Source organism: Oryzias latipes, chromosome 2, assembly GCF_053564925.1.
Source record: "Oryzias latipes strain Hd-rR chromosome 2, Olatipes_Hd-rR_3.1".
In the NCBI taxonomy this organism is placed as follows: domain Eukaryota; kingdom Metazoa; phylum Chordata; class Actinopteri; order Beloniformes; family Adrianichthyidae; genus Oryzias; species Oryzias latipes.
Genome location: NC_136238.1, coordinates 4400001 through 4415380, shown reverse-complemented (window position 1 = coordinate 4415380; position 15380 = coordinate 4400001). Strand labels below are relative to the sequence as shown.

The following is a 15380-nucleotide window of genomic DNA, read 5'->3' as shown; positions in this document are numbered from 1 at the left end:
TCCTGGAAACAGCTCCTTCTGATCATCAGTCAGAACAGCCGTTGGAGGCAGAGATTTGATCCCAAAGAAAAGCTCAAAGTGAAAGAATGTGGATCTTCCAGATCTGTCAGAGCTTCCAGGAAAAACTCTGACAGATTCCAACAGAGAGAAAGATGTGAGGAGCAGAAAAACACTTTAGTTTGACACTTTGATGACTGCAGGAAGTTTAGAAAAAGAGTCCCGCTGATCTCTCCAAAGCTCCAAATCTCTGTTTTCCCTCCAAGGATCAGGATCTTCAGGTGTTTCTCTTCTCCACCTCATACCTGCTGATCTTCCTCCAACCACCTGAGTCTGTTTTCTCTTCCTGTGCTCTTTCAGCTCTGCAGAGACTTTCCTCCTCGTCTGTCTTCCTCATCCATTCCTTTGCTGTCAGATCAACTGTCAGCTTGTTGCATCACATGTTGGAGTTTGGAGCAGGAGCTCTGATGCCTTCATGGTCGTCTGTTCAAAGCAGGAGGACCTCCTCAATGTGAAACGCTATAAGAGTTCAGATTTGGCTAACCAGCTACATGAAATGAACGTAGCATGGGCAAAAGCTAGACATTCTGATAATAGATCTGATTGGCTGGCATTCAGAAAGCTACACAATGCTTGCACTACCCCAATTTGAAATTTGAAATCTGAACATTTTTTGAAAAATGCTACAGAAAATCTAAATAATCCCTCAAAGTTTTGGAAGATAGTTAAGTCCCTAAATGAAACTAATTCATGTGTTGAGCTCCCTTCAAGTATAATGAAAAACACTTGTGATCTAACGGACAAGACAGAGATGCTTTCATGTTTTAATGAGCATTTTGTTTCCTCTGGTCATTATTTAATTCTATAAAACATTCAGCTGAGTACTCCCTCCCTGTGAATTACGAAGACTTAAAACATAATTTCTCATTTTCCCCCTTCACAACTTTAGAAGTCTCAAAGCCTTTAAACTCCTTGATCCTAAATCTGCTGGTCCTGATGATCTAGAACCATATTTTATAAAAGCGGCAGCAGACTCTATCGCACTTCCACTGACCTATTTATTTAATTTGTCATTGTCCACAAACACCATTCCGCATGTATGGAAATCGGCTTATTTGTTACCTCTACTTAAAGGTGGTGACCCAACAAATTAGATTAACTACAGACCGATTTCCAAATTACCCATTTTGGCAAAAGTTTTGGAAGGTCTCATAAGTGTACAATTGAAAGAATTTCTCATTTCAAATATTATCTTAATTCTATTACGATCAGGTTTTAGAAAACAACATTGCACAACAAGTGTAGCTCTTAAAGTTTTAAATGACATATCTGAATCTCTGGATTACAAACACCACTGTGCCGCCCTCTTCATCGACCTCTAAAGCCTTTGATACTGTGGACCATACTGTATTCAAACAGAAAATGGGCAGTATTGGGCTGTCAGAGCAAACCGTCAGGTGGTTTGCAAACTACCTGTCTGACAGGACACAGTGTGTAAAGGTTCAGAACCAAAAATCAAATGTTTTAAAAGTATCCTCAGGGGTTCCACAACGCTCGATTCTTGGGCCGCTGCTTTTTACCATCTATATAAACGACCTTGATAAAGGTATCATCGATAACCTGCACTTATATGCTGATGATACCATCTTGTACACTTCAGCACTTTCAGTTGAGCCTGCCATATCAAAGCTCAAATCAGCTTTTAATCAACTGAAAAACACCTTTTATCATTTGAAACTGGTTCTAAACTCTAATAAGTCTAAATATATGTTGTTCTCTAAAAGCAAAGCCAAACTCCAAAACCTGCCCCAATTACTACAAAAGAAGGACATTTAATTGAACTGGTAACAGAATACAAATACCTTGGTATTTTAAATTAAATTAAATTATTAAATTAATTTTATTTATATAGCACCTTTCATGACGAGAAGACAGCTCAAGGTGCTGTACATAAAAACAAAAACAAATGCAATAAAATACAATAAAATACATTCAATTAGCCCCGCGCGATAAAATACACAAAGACAAACACTAGTGGATAATAAATAAGTGATTAAAATAAAGAGAAGCCAGAATTAAGAGAAACCAGAAAGCGCCGTCTGCCCTGTCCTCCTCTCGGCAGGGGTGTCAGTATAGACCCAAACACCCCAGCCGAGGGTGAGAAAACACTCGAAAACAGTCTAATTAGAATTAAAAAGAATATGTGGTAAAATATCATAAATCTTGATTAAGCAAATAAAATGCTAAAAATGATGTAGTAAAACTTCATAAAACATAAAAAGGCATAAAATTTAATTAAAAGCTAATTTAAAAAGGTTTGTCTTTAGTTTCTTTTTAAAAACCTCCACAGTTGATGACCGTCTAACTTTTAAACCACATATTCAGAAACTGACTCACAGGCTGAAACTAAAATTATGCTTTTATTTCAGAATCAAATCATGTTTATCATTTGAAGCCCGTGAGAAACTTGTCACTGCCACTTTTCTGTCTGTCCTTGATTTTGGTGATGGGGTTTATATGAATGCTTCTGCTGATGCTTTGGACACTGTGTTTCATGGTGCACTGCGTTTTCTAACAAACATGAGGTCACTAACCCATCACTGTGTTCTGGATGCTCGGGTGGGTTGGCCCTCCTTATCCCAGCGCAGACTGAAACATTGGTACCTTTTAATTCATAAATGCATTCTTGGGTTGGTACTGTCTTATCTCCAGCAGCTCATAGAACTGAAGAGCAGCAGCAGCTACAGCCTGCGGTCTAAGGACCAGCTCTGCTCACTGTGCCCAGAGTGCAGCACAGAGATGGAAAAAAGGCTTTTAGATTTGCTGCAGCACAGTTTTGCAATTACAGAAAGAGTTTAAATTGAAAAATTGATCTCCCTGGGCTCTTTTAAAAAACTTTTAAATGACTGTGAGACAAAGCTTTCCCACTGTAAAACCTTAATTTAAGACTTTCTTTTTATGATGGAGTGTGAGTGTATATGAGAGTTGTGTGTTATTGTTGTGCTGCTTCCTCTTGGACAATTTTAAAAAACTGGCTGGGGTGTCCGGTCCTCCTCTTATCTGACTGGTAGATCCTTTTCTGTTGTTTTTTCAAAGTTTAAGTCCTCCTCTGCATCCCTCACTTCTGGTGTCCCACAAGGCTCAGTTTTGGGACCTTTATTGGTGATATTTTTTATCTGCTGCTTCTGCAGCATATTTTAAGTTCTTTTAATGATATTTCTTATCAATTTTATGCTGATGCTATTCAGCTTTATGTGTCTTTTAAACCCCATTATATTTTTAAAATACAGGTTTTCAGTCCAGAGTTGGATGAATGATCATTTTCTCCAACTAAATGAAGCTAAAACTGAGGTTCTAGTCTGTGCCCCTGACTGTTGCCTCCCCCAGATCGTCCAGTGGTTCGGTCCACCTGCGTCCTCTATCAAGCCGTCTGTCAGGAACCTCAGGGTGACTCTTTTATCCCACGACTCTCATGTCGGGTCACTTGTTTGTTCTTGTTTTTATCATCTTAAAAACATTACATAACTGAGTCCAATTGTGTCTCGTTCTGAGATGGAAATGCTGATCCAGGTTGTTGTATCTTCTCTTCTTGATTATTGCAACTCCATCTTCACATGTTTAAGCAGAAAGTCTCTAGAACTGCTTCAGGTTGTCCAGAATGCTGCTGCAAGGCTTTAAACTAAATCATCCAAGTTTTCAACTGTCTCCACGTTGTTAATCCAGCTGAACTGGCTCCCCATCCACTACAGAGTGCATTTAAAATCCTGGTTTTAACACACACAGCTCTTAATAACCAGGCACCGGTCTATAGAAAAGACCTTGTGCGACAAGGGTCTGCTGGTTGTTAAAGACTAAAGGTCTTTGCAGCAGTGGCTCCATCCCTCTGGAACTCCCTTCCTCTCAGCCTCAGATCTGCAGACTCAGTGTTTTCTTTTAAAAAGCAGCTAAAACATCTTTTTTATATTCTGTGTTTTACTGTGAAGCACTTTGTGATTTTTATCTTGAAAGGTGTTATAGAAATAAAGTTTATTAATATTATTTTCTGATCACATTGTTGACTGACAGCTCTGCTCTGACCTCTGACCTCTTTACTGCTGACACAAACATCAACATTCAGACTGTTTGGAACCAGAGTCTGAGCCTGAGAGCAGCTCTGACTGAAAGAATGTGGATCTTCCAGATGCTCTGTGGGACTTTTTCTCTGCTTTAGTCTGGAAGAATGTTCTGCAGCAGAACCACATTCCTGAATGACGTCTTTGTTCCTCAGTAACAGGAAGTGTTTGAACGGCTGCAGATTCTTCGGAACATCAAGGTTTCCTGTTTAGGATTTAGATGTTTTCAGGATTTAGATGATCGTACTCCTCTGCTAAAGCTCAGAACTGAGCAGATTGAATCTGAATGTTAAGTCAGAACAGCCCTTGGAGACAATGAAAAAACGTTTAAATGAACGTGAGACAAAGCTTTCCAACTGTAAATGCTTCATTTAAGACTTTCTTTTTATGATGGAGTGTGAGTGTGTATGAGAGTCGTGTTATTGTTGTGCTGCTGCCTCTTGGACAGGCTAAAAAACTGGGTTAGGATACAGTGATCCCTCGCTATAACACGGTTTACTTTTCAGGTTTCGCTACTTCACGGATTTGCATCATGCATTGTGTTCTGCATTCTGATTGGCTAAAAAGTCACTCCGCTTCTTCTCTACCTGTGCGTCAATAAGGTTGCAGTTTAATATGTACACGTATGTAAAACAGCTTTTAATGGGGGCCCTTCGATGAGCCGTTCATTACAGTTCTCCTACATAGTGGCATGTCGGTGTATAAGGATCTTTTTTCAAAGAAAAAAGAGCGACAACTGCCTATCACTATGTTCTTCTCCTGAACAAACACAGCTGCACCGCGGGCTTCAAAAGAAGAAAACACTGCAGAGCGGAGTCAGGATGCAGCGGCTCAGTCTGAAGAGCAGTGAAATACACCTGAGTCACTATTTGTCCCACTGTACTTTGTATTTTTTTCATAATCGTGGTGGCGGTGGGCGGTGCTAATCCACGTGATTTGAAGCCTTCTGTTGAAATTAATGATTCAAATTATTATTTGACAGTACGGTACAGAAGTTATTTGTTGAAAAAAAAGTTTCTAAAGTACTTTTATTTGTGAAACAAATGATTGGGCCTGTAGAATGGTTTGTTCTTTTTTTATGTATAAGTATTTAATGTCATAGTGTTCAGGTAAGGCAGACCCAGACGCTGGAACCCAGAATGATCACAGGAGTATTTGACTTGGTAAGTTGGTTTTAATGTCAAGGCTTGGGTTGCAGAATCAATCAGGCAAGAGCGAGGCCTGTGGCATGGCTCGAGGTTAAACTGCGGCTCTGCGGTTCCGGACTTCGTCGAGGCAACAGGTAAGCGGCTGGGGACTTCAGTACAGTGGGTCTTCGTCAAGAGGAATCCTGAGACAGGAAGGCATAGAGTCAGTAATAAGCAAGGCAAGAAAACACGAGGCATGAGCAGGCAGACCAGGCGTAGACACCGTTAGGGGTAACGAACTGGCGTAGGCTGTATGAGCAGGAACTCCTTAAGAGCAGCTGACTTATGAGGATGAAGTGGAAGCAGCTGGTGAAGTCCCGAGGAGAGCAACGGGGGCGAGGCAGGCAGAAGCACCGTGACAGTACCCCCCCCAACGACCGCCTCCAGGCGGTCCAGGTCGACGATCCGGGTGAGAGCGATAAAAATCAGAGATGAGGGAGGCATCCAATATGAGGGATCGGGAGACACAAGACTGTTCCTCAGGGCTGTAACCCTCCCAGTCCACGAGGAACTGATGTCCGCGACCCCGTCGCCGGACATCCAAAATGTGGCTGACGGTGAACGCCGGAGCGCCATCAATGAGCCGGGCAGGTGGTGGGGAAGCGGAAGGCGGGCACAAAGTGCTGTCCATGACGGGTTTTATCTGGGAAATGTGAAATGAGGGGTGTACCTTGAGAGCCGCCGGAAGGTGTAGACGGACACAGGTGGGGTTGATGATGCGGTCAATGGTGAATGGACCAATAAACCAGGGTGCAAACTTGCGTGATGTGGCCTGAATAGGGATGTTCCTGGAGGAGAGCCACACTTTTTGGCCCGGCTGCTATGTGGGGGCATCGACCCGATGACGGTTGGTCTCCTTAGGTTGAAGGAGGGCCGTCTTAGCTTGTTGCCAGATGCGCTGGCAACGCCGGAGGTGGTCTTGTACGGAGGGGACTGATAAATCAAGTTCCTGGAGCTTGTGCTCCCTCGCAAGCAGTTTTAGACCTATTTCTAATCTTCCATTCATGTCCAAATTCTTAGAAAAAGTTGTTGCTGAACAACTTACACCTGCTCTCAACATTCATGTCATTTTCTATCAGTTTCAGTCAGGTTTTGGCAGAACTCTCTCAACTGAAACAGTCCTACTCAGAGTCACTAATGACATCCTGATACAGAGTGATGCAGGAAAATCCTCTGTGCTACTGTTACTGGACCTGACCACAGCCTTTGACACTGTTGACCATTATGTCCTATTGGACAGGCTAAGAAACTGGGTTGGGGTGTCCGGTTCTCCTCTTACCTGACTGGTAGATCCTTTTCTGTTGTTTTTCAAAGTTTAAGCCCTCTGCATCCCTCACTTCTGGTGTCCCACAAGGCTCAGTTTTGGGACCTTTATTGATATTTTTATCTGCTGCCTCTGCAGTATATTTTAAGTTCTTTTAAAGATATTTCTTATTATTTTTATGCTGATGATTTTCAGCTCTTTGTGTCTTTTAAACCCCAGGATGTTTCTAAAATACAGATTTAATGCAGGTTTCTGGATTCAGTCCAGAGTTGGATGAATGACATTTTCTCCAACTAAATGAAGCTAAAACTGAGGTTCTAGTCTGTGCTCCTTACTGTTGCCTCCCCCAGATCGTCCAGTGGTTCGGTCCACTCACTTCCTCCATCAAGCCGTCTGTCAGGAACCTCGGGGGTCACTCTAGACCCGGATTTATCCCTGGATTCTCATGTCGGGTCACTTGTTCGTTCGTGTTTTTATCATCTTAAAAACATTGCATAAATGAGTCCAATTGTGTCCTGTTCTGAGATGGAGATGCTCATCCACACTTTTACATAATCTCGTCTTGATTATTGCAACTCCATCTTCACATGTTTAAGCAGAAAGTCTCTAGAACTGCTTCAGGTTGTCCAGAACGCTGCTGCAAGGCTTTTCAATAATTCATTTAAGTTTTCACACGTCACCCTGTTGTTAATGCAGCTGCACTGGCTCCACATCCACTACAGAGTGCATTTAAAATCCTGGTTTTAACACACACAGCTCTTAATAACCAGGCACCGGTCTATAGAAAAGACCTTGTGCGACAAGGGTCTGCTGGTTGTTAAAGACTAAAGGTCTTTGCAGCAGTGGCTCCATCCCTCTGGAACTCCCTTCCTCTCAGCCTCAGATCTGCAGACTCAGTGATTTCTTTAAAAAGCAGCTAAAACATCTTTTTTATATTCTGTGTTTTACTGTGAAGCACTTTGTGATTTCTATCTTGAAAGGTGTTATAGAAATAAAGTTTATTAATATTATTTTCTGATCACATTGTTGACTGACAGCTCTGCTCTGACCTCTGACCTCTTTACTGCTGACACAAACATCAACATTCAGACTGTTTGGAACCAGAGTCTGAGCCTGAGAGCAGCTCTGACTGAAAGAATGTGGATCTTCCAGATGTTGTTCCTCAGTAACAGGAAGTGTTTGAACTGCTGCAGATTCTGCAGAACATCAAGGTTTCCTGCAGCTGGAATGAAGGAGTGCTGCCCCCTGGTGGACAGGAACTCAGCAGCTTCAGGATGGAGTGGGTTCCAACAGATCAGATCAACGTTCTGCTCTCTGCTAAAGAGGCCGTTTCATCAGCTGGGAGTCTGTTGGAGGTTCTAGGATCACAGCACGGGTTCTGCAGCTTCTCCTCCAGGAGGGTGGAGACGACTTTCTCCACCCATCTGATCACAGTCTCCATGAAACCATGAAGAAGATCTGAGAAGAAGAAGAAGATCCTCCTGAGATGTGAGCAAACCTGGAGGACGACTAGAAAAAACGTCTGATCTGTGAGAGTTTGAGTTTGTTTGTGAAGAGGACACATGCAGGTTCTGTAGGTTCTGCAGGTTCTGCTGGTTCTTTAACACAAAGTCCAGCACTAAACCTGTTCTGCATCAGTGGAACCTCAGCTTTTATTTTGAAAAGTTACTTTCCTATCTTTAGACTCTTAAAACAGAAATAAAGTTTAACAATCAGATACTAAAAAAGGATGTTGGTCAGGACTTTCACATTAAAACAAATAATTGAGAAGCATGTCTGTTTTTTCAAAATAAAATAGTTTCCAGATCAACACGCTGCAGAAAAATCCTCTCAGATTGTGTGAGGCAGAAAGGCGGGAACTTTTTTAGATAGAGAGAGAGGGAGAGACATTTTTGTTGGTTATGTTAAACACACAAACTTAAAACATCAACATAAACATTGAACAACATGAACAGAAAAAGGTGTCTGGTGAAGCCAAGGCTTCTATCTACCTACAAATTGATAGAACCTCAATAAAAAAGTAGAAAAAACAAAAACACTTCTCTAAATTTCTTCACAACCACCAGAGTCTCTCAGTCCAGAAAGTATTTGGATAGATTTGAAATGCTCTTCTGGTCGGTCGTTGAATGGAAAGTGTTGACGTTTGTTCCAGGCAGCAGATTGGAATATGCAGCTGTTTGGCGCCCTCTCGTGGCAGTCACCGGTAACTGCAGCTGCTGTGCCTCCTGCAGGTTTGATTCCCGTCCGCCGATGGAAAAGGATTTTTAAAAAAAATACAAAGCAATAATTGAAATGTGTACATATTGCAGAAAAATAAAAAAATAAAAAATAAAAATTAATCATATATGTATACACATCCATATACAACATAAGAGAAAAGGAAACATCCGTTCAAAAACCTTTGGGGTTTAATTAATTTTAAAATTTTCAAAAAAATTTTTTATTTGGAATTTCCTTTTGGTTTTGCAGATGATTGATAATTGTACAGTACTGATTGATTTCACTCCAAAAATGCTGGAATTTAGGTTTGGAGTTCAACCATTTGGCTTTATGAATATGGAATTTAGCTAATAATTAAAACAATTGTGTAATAAAGATACAATCTTTGTTTACTTTGACATTGTTAGGTCAAACTAGAGGAAACTGATGCTTCAAGTGATTTTTATTTTAAAAGCAAATAAAAATAGAAAAAAAGCACAAAGGAAAAAATCAAATAAAAATATAAAGTAAAAATGTATTAAAGTCCATCCTGTTAAATTAGAGAGAAAACGAAATTAAGTAAGTAAACTAAAAGAGGAAAAGGAAAGTTTCAGTCTGTAGGGGGCGCTGTGTCAATAAGGTCCCAGCTGTTTTTGGATGAGGTGCACGCGGAGCGCGGGATCAGGCAGAGCTCCAGAGCCATCAGAAAACTAGTGATCCATCTCAACAATCTGCTCCAAGAATCTAGTTAAAGGATCAAAACCACGGAGGCAGCAGGAAGATTCCATCAGAATGCGGGGGGGCGGGGGGGGGGGGCATAGTTATTATTGGGATCCGATGGGCGTTAAGCGCCGGCTGCGCGCTCCCGCGTCAGCTGCCAGTAGTAACTTCCATCAGTTCCTTGAATGTCACATTCTAAATACAATATTCTTATCTCCCTTTAACTTCACCTTTGAACATTTATGAAAACTCCGTAATCTCTATCAAAATAGTTTCTTTGTAACATTTAATCATATTTACAGGATGATCAAAACTTAAATAAAAATGTTAGTTTTCTATCAGTTAAACTTAGATCCATAAATCTAAATATTCACTATATCTCCTACAATCAAGCATTAATCAGAAATCTGCATTTAACATGCGTTATAAACTAGAACAACATATTGTATGAAGTTTGTTTCATTAAATATATAATAAATTAAGTTCAGAGCAGAGTCTGACCCCCCCCCCCCCCCCCCCGCACTTCAAAGCTGTCAGCTGTTAGACAATAATGATCTACTCTTTTACCACCATCTCTCTACCACACTTCATATTTCCTCTTGACAAAGATCATCTCAAAACAACATTTCTGATTATAATCTGTAATTATCATTTATTCAGATGCTCTTTTACTGACCTGTGGTGAGAACAGAAGAGACAAACACTTTGAGCTGCCGTTAGCTTCAACACAGGAAACTTTATTCTTCTTCCTGACAGCCCAACTACTCTATACCAGCGCGATGATCGCCCTCTAGCGGCCGGTCATGAAATAGCACAATGGTTACTGAGCTTAACGAAATTTATCAGGGTTATGAAAATATATACAACATAAAGACTATGACAAAATAAAATAGGGGTGTCTTATTTTTTATTGACCCACTACACATGTATGAGAATTAGTATGATGATGAATTTAACAGTCCAATGCTGCTTGAAGGCTTCAACTTAGTTGACTTTTTCTTTTTGTAGGGAGAAGAGGCCGACCAGCCATTGATGTTACCAGAGAACACATTGAATTTCTGCTGAAGCAAGGCCATCCAATCTCCCAAAGTGCTGAAATCCTGGGATGCTCCTCATCATTTTGGTACCAGAAGTCAAAATTGTTGGCTTTACCTGTTAGAAGTCTGCTGTCTGCAATAGATGATGGGGAACTAGAACAACATGTGAGGCAACTTCAGAGCCAATCTCCTCATTCTGGAAATGAGCTCATTGGAGGTCTTCATCTTTAGGCTGGATTTCATTCCCATTTGTCTGCTATTGTTTTGGGAATATCATGCCAATGGAGATATTTGGACCAATCTGTTGAAGATGATCAGAGCCCTGTTGGGGCACAGGGTGTGCTTGTTACACGGTCCAGGGTGCGTGAGATGTTGACACGGGTCAATCCTACTGCTGCTGCAAGGAGATGGAGCCAGACAGTTGCAGGACGTGTTTATCATGTACCTTACCCCAATAGTTTGTGGCACATTGATGGGAACATGCGTCTTCTAAGGTTATTATCACCATACTTGTCATCCTTTTTTAGATTTTGAAAATAACTTCAGCAAGTAGAAAAAGTTTCCAGCTCTATTGTTTCCAGACGACTGTCAATAGTCTTAGAATCTTCCAGTAATATTTGGTTTTCAACCTTTCTAGATGGGGTTTTGGGATTCATGGTTCAATTGATGGATCCTCCCGTCTGATGACTTCCCTCAACTGCAGCACAGACAATCGTGCCACAACAGAGCTTTCTCCGTGTTTGAAAGCAACATGCCTCTATGCCCTACCATCAAGAGTCAGAGCTGACCATGGTGCTGAAAACATCCTGGTGGCTTTATTCATGCATCTAGTTCAAGGACTTGAACACAGAGGATCCAGAACCGGACGATCCGTTCACCATCAGAGCATTGAAGGCCTTTGGCGTGATGTATTTCTGCATGTGTTGCAGCACTTTGACCTCATGTTCTACTCCTTAGAGGATTCAGAGCTTCTAAACCCAGATGATGATGTCCACAGACTTTCACTGCAGATTGTTTCTCTTCCTGAAATTCCACAAAGACTGGAGCAGTTTAGACAGGCCTGGAACCTCCAGAAAATAATGGCACACCATCTGAACTCTGGACAGAGGGACGCTCCAAAACATTGCAACAGACAGCACAGCTGTCAACAATGTGTTTGGGGAAAATCCCTCCAGCCACCAAAACATTGATGCCATCCTAGAGCAGGATGGAATTCAAAGACTGCCTCCACTGGAGGAGGAAGAGTTCCAGCTGTTCATGGAGAGCCACCTACACTCATCCTCACTCAGCAACAATTTCTGACAGCAGGAGGAGCAGGAGGAGGAGGAGGAGGAGGGGGAGGAGGAAGAGGAGGAGGAGGAGGAAGAGGAGGAGGAAGAAGAAGAAGAGGAAGAAGAGGAAGGGGAGGAGGAGGAAGAGGAGGAGGAAGAGGAGGAAGAGGAGGAGGAAGAGTTCCAGCTGTTCATGTAGAGCACCCTCAACTCATCCTCACTCAGCAACAATTTCTGACAGCAGGAGGAGGAGGAAGAAGAGGAAGAGGAGGAGGAGGAGGAGGAAGAGGAGGACGAGGAGGAAGAGTTCCAGCTGTTCATGGAGAGCCACCTCCACTCATCCTCACTCAGCAACAATTTCTGACAGCAGGAGGAGGAGGAGGAGGAGGAGGAAGAGGAAGAGGAAGAGGAAGAGGAGGAGGATGAGGAGGAGGAAGAGGAGGAGGAGGAGGAGGAGGAGGAGGAGGAAGTGGAGGAGGAAGAGGAGGAGGAGGAGGAAAAGGAGGAGGAGGAGGAGGAGGAGGAAAAGGAAGAGTTTGAGTTTTAAAACGTCAGTTTATTCAAGGATCACAGACAAGAAAAAACACCAATCACTCACATAAAAAAGAAGCAAAGCATATTTCACCATTTGGCATAGAACATCAGCAAAGCACCAGATTTTTTCAAAACAGGACAAACGGTTCGACAGTCTAAAAAAAGAAAATTCTAATTTGAGCCTGGAACGGACATTGCAGCGCCAGACACGAACTGCATCAGCCAGAGGTTCGCCCGCTATTTTGCGCTTCCTGCTTATGTGAATCGCAAGTTTTGCTTCACCAACAATAAAATTAAGCAGTTGCCACTTTTCCTTGTCTTTTTTCCTGTACCCGGACCCATAGATAAAACAACGAACGGAAAACATCACATTAAAAAGAGCAAATACAGACGTTAAAAGAGTGAAGAGACCTGAAAGCCTCTTACACTCACTAAAAACATGAAAAATGGTTTCCCTTACACCACAAAATGGCCAGCAGTCAGAAACAGTGGGGTTAAGAACAGAGATAAAAGAGTTGGAAGCAATAGCACCATGTAAGATCCTCCATTGGAGGTCTCCAGTTCTCTTCCGTATGGGAGCCTTGTAAAGGACTCTCCAATGTGGTCCGTCCTCACCTCCACTCAGTTTGCCAGTCCACGCACTGGGAAGGCGGTTCTGCAACTTAGTTTTGTTCAAGACCTTCACACAGTTAACATACAAAGTCCTTCTGTCCGCGCAGTGAAGAGTCAGGTTGTTGGGATTGCAGGGACGAAGCAGCTGTCCTGTAAGTCCACCCAGATCAGGGCTCAGCCACACCTCTGGAAAAAGTTCATCGTGGATGAGAGCAGTGGTCCCGTTGCAGTAATCAGCCAGGAGTCCCCTCACCCCAGCACCCAGCCTGTCCCTCCAGCGGTCCAGGAGACGACGTGCCATTCTGGCGGACCGGAGACCCAGCGAGGAACACAAAGAGGAGACGTCCGACAGATCGGGTCCCGCTGCAGTCACCAGCTGCTCCAGACTCAGAACTCCAGACCTTCGAAGAGTCAACTGAAGTCCAGGGGTGGTGTCATCGCATATGTCCAACCAAGCCCCAAAGATCAAAGGCTCTTTAAAGAGCCAACAAAGAGAGGGAGAGTTTTTTCGTTTGACAACATTAAAAAGATGCCAGGACTTAAAAACACCCTGATAAAAAGGAGACACCCCACGTAGATCTAAAAATTTGGTGTCCATTAAAAACAAAGCCTCATCCAGCCCCAAACCATTCACACGCCTCAAGATGCAGCCAGCCAGCTCCCTCCACATTAAATCTGTCGGCCCAGTCAAAAACCTTTGGAGGAACTGGATCCTGAAGGTGGCAGTTCTACTGGCCAGGTGTACTAGGCCCTGTCCCCCCTCCTCCCGGGGAAGAAATAACACTCCCTGTGGCACCCAGTGTAGACTGTCCCAGAAGAAATTGACAAGTTTGGACTGAATCTGAGACAGTAACCTGGAAGGGGGGTCCAAACACATCAGCCTGTGCCAAAGCAGGGAAGCAACAAGGTGATTGAAAACCAAAACTCTCCCCCTAAAAGACATCTGGGGGAGCAGCCATCACCATTTGTTCATCTGCCCCTCCAGTTTATGGACAACATCCTCCCAGTTCTTTTTTTCCGTGACAGGACCACCAAGAACAACTCCCAGGTACTTCAAACCATCCTTCCTCCATGTCACATTGGATGGGAGAGTTGGAAGAGCGTCCGGCCACTTTCCCACAGCAAAGGCCGCAGTCTTATGCCAGTTAACCCTAGCAGATGACAATTTAGAAAAAGCATGTATTGCATCTACCAACACATCCACATCTGCCTGATTTTGAACAAAAACAATCACATCATCAGCATAAGCTGATAAAACAATGTTCCTCCGGAAACCAGGCAAACACAGACCCTCAATACTCTCACGGATCTTATGGAGGAGGGGCTCCAGGGAGAGAGCGTAGAGCATGCCAGACAGAGCACAGCCCTGCCGTATGCCCCCACCCACCTAAAAGGAGCACACAGACTGCCGTTCACCTTCAGCACTCTCAGCCTCAGCGTAAAATACTCTGATTTTGGCAATGAAACCAGCGCAGAACCCAAACTTCTCCATAACTTTCCAAAGGAAGCTGTGTTCAACGCGGTCAAAAGCCTTTTCCTGGTCAAGAGAAATCAGACCTGATCGTATGCCCAAAAGCTCAGAGACCTCCAAAACATCTGGAGTTAAAAAGACATCATCGACCATGAGTCTACCTCGGACACAGTAGGTCTGGTCCTGGTGGATGATCTGCTCCATAGCATCCCTCAGCCTATTGGAGAAGGTCCTGGATAAAATTTTGTAGTCCACGCACAGCAGAGAAACGGGTCGCCAGTTCTTGATTTCTTGGAGGTTCCCTTTTTTTGGCAGGAGAGCAACAACAGCTCTGCAACAGGACGTCGGTAGAGCTCCAGAGAGCAAACAGTCACTGAAAACCTCCAAGATGTCAGGAGCAAGGATGTCCCAGAAAGCTTTGTAAAACTCCACAGTGAGGCCATCAATCCCAGGAGCCTTCCGGCCCTTCATGCTCTGAAGGGCAGCAGACAGTTCAGGAAGCTGGAGAGGCCGGTCCAACTGAGAGTTCATCTCCTCGGCGACGTGAGGCAGTCCACTGCAGAACTCGTCCAACAGGCCGTCATCACCATCACACTCACTGGCGTAGAGTGAGGAATAAAAGTCCACAGCCCTCTGTCTGATCTGGTCAGGTCCAAGCAACTCCTCTCCGGTGTCAGACAACAAGGAGTGCATCACCTTCATCTGTCCATGCTTCTTCTCCAGACCAAAAAAGAAGCTAGAGGGAGCATCCATTTCAGAAACATCCTGAAACCGAGACCGAACCAAGGCCCCCTGAACCTTAGAGTCCAGCAGGCGCTCCAAAGTCAACCGTTTTGCTTTTAGGAGCTCAATATGCCCCTGATTTTGAGTGGACTCACTCAAAGACTCCAAGCCCACAATATCAGCCTCCAAGTCTTTAATAAATCGACAGTAATCACGCGTAACGTTGAGAGTGTACTGCTGGCACAAAAGCTTA

At 43.3% G+C, this 15380-nt stretch overlaps 1 protein-coding gene and 1 long non-coding RNA gene across 3 annotated transcripts in view; both read right to left on the bottom strand.

The window, feature by feature from the left end:
• Positions 1-15380, bottom strand: part of LOC144983676 (NACHT, LRR and PYD domains-containing protein 3-like) — a 121804-nt gene that overhangs the window by 41424 nt on the left and 65000 nt on the right. The gene's annotated exons all lie outside the window — the stretch shown is intronic.
• On the bottom strand, positions 7543-10219 carry LOC144983703 (uncharacterized). The gene is made up of 2 exons (XR_013647465.1): positions 10156-10219; positions 7543-8018 (listed from the first exon to the last, which is right to left on the bottom strand). It is a non-coding gene; the product is annotated as an uncharacterized LOC144983703 (long non-coding RNA).